At 43.9% G+C, this 5,402-nt stretch overlaps 1 long non-coding RNA gene across 9 annotated transcripts; it reads left to right on the plus strand.

The window, feature by feature from the left end:
• Positions 1–15: 15 nt before the first annotated feature.
• On the plus strand, positions 16–4,778 carry LOC122191364. 9 transcript variants are annotated; one of them, XR_006182383.1, is made up of 7 exons: positions 16–174; positions 965–1,046; positions 2,304–2,546; positions 3,199–3,306; positions 3,430–3,788; positions 3,960–4,025; positions 4,740–4,778. It is a non-coding gene; the product is annotated as an uncharacterized LOC122191364 (long non-coding RNA). The 9 variants fall into 9 exon arrangements; XR_006182382.1 differs by lacking the exon at positions 4,740–4,778 and adding an exon at positions 4,668–4,700; XR_006182389.1 differs by lacking the exon at positions 4,740–4,778 and having other exon boundaries at positions 3,430–3,543; positions 3,642–3,788; positions 3,960–4,103.
• The last annotated feature ends 624 nt before the right edge of the window (positions 4,779–5,402 follow it).

Raw genomic sequence — 5,402 nt, forward strand, 5'->3', positions numbered from 1 at the left:
TGACGATATTGGGCAGTGCAGAAGAATGCAGTCATTTGAGCTGCGCTTTCCTCCCAGCCGTGCTGAAGCTGGGATTGACGTTGCAATCTCCTGCAGGTGGGAGACCTCGTGTGCGTCATCGATATGCCGCCTCAGGAGCTGAGCCCCCGCTGGAGAGGCAAGCACGGCTTTCAGGTAGGCACAAGCTTCAGACGTGAGAGCGCAACTTCGGTCGAGGCAGGAATCTCAGCTTAGAGCTGCCCTGCCTGCACAGCATGGCTCCTCATGGAAAATGGTTTCCTTGTGCTGGTGTCAGAGGACTTTCCCTTTTGCCATGGGCTTAGGCCAGAGCTGAAAGTTGGTCTTTGTAGGAAACTGCCTCCTCAATTAACTTAGAAAGAAGAGCCCTCACAGCATGCATCAGGTCATGGCCACTGAACCGCACCTTTGGAAATGCAGCAGCTAGGACACGTGTTTCAGTGTCTCTGAGCACTTGTGCTTGCAGCCATGCAGAAGGTGAAGTCAGTGTCTTTCAGGAAGTCGCTGCCTGTCAGCTGAGATGAGGCAGGGTAACAGAGCCTCTGTGTGCTTGCTGCTGCTGCTGGCTGCAGAACGCTGGGTAGCTCAGAGCTGGGGATGGCAGCTGCATCTCCGTCAGCAAGCAGAAAGTTCATAGGCTGTGCTAACTCAGATCTAGCTGCATCAATCTATCATAATATATAGTTTCTGTATGAAGTCTTTCCCTTCGGGCACGCTTGATATTTAGGGGTGCATAGCATACTTGTCCTTTCCCCGCTCCATACACAGTTTTATGGATATTTGTCTGCCAATTTGGAATAATTATTAATTTTAAGCAGGCCATTTTTTTGTTGGATTGTCTTACGGAGCATCCGGCAGGCACGTTATGAGGAAAATGTGATGTTTGAACAGTTCAGGCCTGAGAAACGCTGCCTTCAGTATCACACCTGTCTTCTTCTTGTTACAGGTTGGATTTTTCCCTGGGGAGTGTGTGGAGCTCATTAACGGAAAAATCCCGGAGTCTCTCATCAATTCAGTGCCAAAGCCAGGTACGGATGATACATTTGATGGTGCAGGGAAGCAAAATGGAGTCTTTTTTGGGTGTGTTCCATGTTTAATGGAGCAGGAATTGGTGACATACCTGCAGTACCAAGTAGAAGATCTTAGGGGACAGAAAAAGAACATTCAAAAGGCCTCCCTCAGCAAGCCCTTAGAGAACAGTTGGTAAATGACAGGGAGATAGATGCTAGTTCCCCAGGTAGTGACTTTCCTCCAGGAGAAAATCTTGAGGATGTGAGAGCCCAAAAAGACAAGTTGGGAAACCTGTGATCCTTCCCTGCCTTTAGATAGAAACTGGGCGTGCATGGGAAGAGACTGGCAGTGGGTATTCTGATGTTCGTACTGACAAAGTTCCCTGTTTGCTACGGAGCCGGCCAAAGTAAGGAAGGATTTTGGTGACACCCTTAGGAAATCAGTATGTGTGGAAAGTGCCATTAACAGAGGGAGGTAAGATCTTGCTGACTGAAAAGGAATCAGAGGGTTATTGGGGACCTGGAATATTTTTCACCACGGGCAACCACTGCCAGTGGTCCCTTACTCCAAGAGCTGCTTATTGGGATGATTACTCCCCAGGACAACTGCTGTTGATTGATTTGCCCCACTGTGGTCCTGTCCCTTTAACCCTCAGGGAGACTCTTCACAAATACTTGTGGAAGCCTCAAGATGATCAGGAGGAACTGTACAAAATTAACCATCTGGATTTCACCTCCCTTCTAACTTTGGTTCATTTAGGACCAGGAAGTCTTATTTTTGTTTTGTTTTCTTTTCCAGTTTTGCTTCTTATAACCTTGGTTTCTTTGGAACCAGGAAGTTCTCTCTTGTTTTCCAGATGCTAACGAATGCTGATACTGTTGCTGTAGCTCACATGTTCCCTTCTCACTCTGCTCCTTTCTCTGGGATCCCTGTGGTATCATTGGTGTTACTGCTTTGGACAGGAATCTTCTTCAGATTAATTTTTGTAATTGCTTATGATGACCTTAACACAGTCACTGGCTGGTCACGGTCCCATGCCCATATTGGCAGTACTGGGCATCTAGTTAGTTTTACTTATGATCCTGTCACTAACTCTCCCGCAGCTTTTGTCCTAATACACAATGCTTCAGTACATACCATACACCTAATCATTGTGCTGGGACTGAATCACAATGGAGTTTTTTTGTTTATTTTTTTCCCTGCAGAGGAGAAAGAATCACAAATGCTTGTGGAGAAAAAAGACTCAGGGATTTCTTCTTCTTTCTTGCTAGCAGATCTTGATGCTCTCCTCTTCCTGCCAGTGGGCTGCGTGTCATGCCATAGTCCTGCAGTCTCCAGAAGTGACCCCACATGCTACCAAAACAGATCACAGACCTGGATTCAGGCATTCTTCATTCTCCCACTGCACGAGCTGTCATGGAGCAACGTGCTCCTCAAACGTAGTCATTTTGTGAGGTTACGCAGTGTTTGTATACTTATGTAGGAATGGAATGTTGTTTCTGCATTAGAACTAAAACGTGAGTATTTTACGTCATTGTCTCTGCTCCAGTCTTGTGTTGTTTGTTTACTACTACTAATTACTACTTAGTACTACTAAGTACTAACAGCTCTTTTTGGGAGTGTTTTTATTTCATCAGGAGTCTCTGAGGGTCTCTTTCACTTGCCTGTTAGATGAATTTTCCACATTGGTGCTTGCTCAGTAGGTAGATGGAGTAATGAATGTATGGGTACAAGGACTGCTGCTGTTATCTGTCCAGCCATCTGGAATACCTCTGAGCCTTGAGTTCCAGACAACATAGACATCGCGCTCCTAAACATTACAATAATGCCTTTAGAAATCCAAAACCCTTGACAATGATATCAGTAGGCTCATTATGTTGCAAGACTACTGATTTTTGATGCTGGTCAGACAGGACCTCAGTGATGATAGAAAATTTAAGGAGGAGAATGTAAGCCATTAGCAATAGATAAACATTTAGCTAGCAACACTTTCTATTTAGCCAGTATGCCCATGTACAGTTAAGCATCGGGAAGGTCTGTGAACCTGAAATACTCAGGCAATGAGGAATCAGGGGAAAAGGTGAGCATCAAGGTAATAGGGCATGTTCTTTGCTTTGTAATAGGGTTTTGTTTGCTTTTCATTCAGTATCATTTCTTACCATTACGCAGTATTTGTCTTGTCTTGTTTTTCATGTTGCCAATCAACATTTAGTTGGAGCTTGGGTGACCCGAATGCATACAACTAAGTGTTGACCAAGTGTGATGTGAAATGAAGAGGTAGGCTCCAAAACAGGCTTCTAGTGAGTGCTGTGTATGACATGGAGTATCAAGAACTACCTCTGTTTCTCCCTGCCCCATGTTGTTCAGTACCAGACGTGATGGTTTCTTCTTTCCTTCTAGGGTTGGAGACTCCACTATCAGATGGCATTGGCCTTTCAAGCCTCCCCGGGTTGTAGCGCTGGTTGTGCCCTGATCCTTGGAAAGGGGAACTGATTCCTTCATCATTACCTGATGGTGACGTCTACTTATCTTGTGTCCAGTGAGCGGTGGTGGAAAAACTGCGGCTCTCCCGAGTGGTGCAAGGACTCTACTGAGGCTCATTGTGTTTATAGTAGAAAACTACAGCCATAGATGGATGCCAATATCCACTCCTTACTCTGTCTGGCAAGCTGTGTTGATCTCTGAAGTTGCTCCCACACTTGTAGAAGTTCTTTGGGCTCAGCATCAGTTGTCTCTTGCACTCACATGGCTTTCACCAGGTATTCTTTCTTTTCCCCCATCTTTAGGGCTCGCAAGTACTGATGTGATGTCTCTGCCTTCTGTCGCTCCCACCAAACATGGGTTTGTTCTTTTTAGGTTCAATATCATTTCTTGACGTTATGCAATGTTTCTCATTTTTCTTGTGTTTCATGTTGCCAATCTACGCCTAGTTGGAGCTACAGTGAGCCCAAATGGTGACTGCTCTGCTTTGACCAAGTGAGATGCAAAAAGAAGAGGTAGGTTGCAAAACAGGCTTCTAGTGCGTGCCATGTAAGACTTGGGGTATCCAGAGTTAACTTCTTGTCTTTCTCCTTTTCCAGTTCCTTTTCCAGTTCCCTTTGATTTTTTCCCCCCTTTTTATAGTTTATTTTCATTTCCTAATCCACTTTCTAATTCTACTGCTTTTCTTTTTTCCAATTCCTTTTCCAATTCCTTTTCCGAATAGTTTTCTGCTTCGTTTTTTTATTTTTACCTTTTTCTTTTCTCTCCTTGTTCTTTTATTTCCTTTTCTTTCTCTTTCTAATTTGTTTTCTTAAGACTTTTTCAAATTCTTTTTTGTTTTGAATTTTTTCTATTTCTTTCTAATTCTTTTTCTTTTGATAATTGTTTCCAATTCTGTTTGTTTCCAATTGTTTTTCTTTTTCTTCATGTTCCTTTTCTTAGTCCTTTCCGTATTTTATTTTCTTCAACATATTACAATTCCCATTCCAATTCTTTTTCCTTTATTAATTATTTTTCCATTCCCTTTTCTAAATCTTTCTCTCTTTCTAAATCTGTTTCTTCTTTCCTGTTTCTAATTGTGAGAATCCTTTGTTTTTTGGCTCAAAGCTTGCTTCCTGAGGTTTTTCTTGTGATAAGACTCTCAATGATTTGTTAAGGAGGCAAGTGATGGGTGCTAACCGTGTGACAATCGGTATCACTTTGGGAACATTCGAAACCCCTTCCTCCAGAGCTGCTTGCCTCCGGAATAGAGTGCTCAGGAGTGTTAACTGGCAGAAGATCTGGCCTGTGACTAAAGAGCTCCAGCTTGGTATGGGAAAATTGGGGAATTATACCATCATGTTCTGTGAAAAACAAGATGCACATGGGCATCCCTGTTCCCTCTTGTCTGCTGGCAAGGCCCAGAAGATGGGAACAAAGGAGTTTCTGCTGAGATCCCAGAGCCAGAAGCTGCCGCTCCAAGGAGAGCTGACTCAACCACATTGGATTTGAGCTGTCCCTCCAAAGACAGCTGACTCGACCACTTTGAAACTATTGAAAAGGGGCTGTCATCGCCATGGTCATGGCCGTCGTTCTCATCATTCTCCTCGTCGTCAACAGAACAATGCCTGACGACCCACCACTACTGAAGATCAAAGACTGAACTACGAACCACGCTAGATCCATGGTGGTGACTGTCTCCCTCTTGCTTCCTATAAAGACTCCTTGCTTCTTCTTCTCTATCTTTTCTATCTTTCCTATCGCCCTCCTTCCCTTCCCCATTACCCTAATTCGTAATAGCCTCCGTCCTCCCCTTCCCCATTTCCCTAATTACGATTTGTAATAAATTGGTCGGACCAACATTTGAACTGTTGTTTCTTAATCTCACGCCGGGTATATAGATAATAAAAGAA

This window comes from Lagopus leucura, unplaced genomic scaffold (genome assembly GCF_019238085.1).
Source record: "Lagopus leucura isolate 7727_CA_CO unplaced genomic scaffold, USGS_WTPT01 28605-0_obj-0_obj, whole genome shotgun sequence".
In the NCBI taxonomy this organism is placed as follows: Eukaryota; Metazoa; Chordata; class Aves; order Galliformes; family Phasianidae; genus Lagopus; species Lagopus leucura.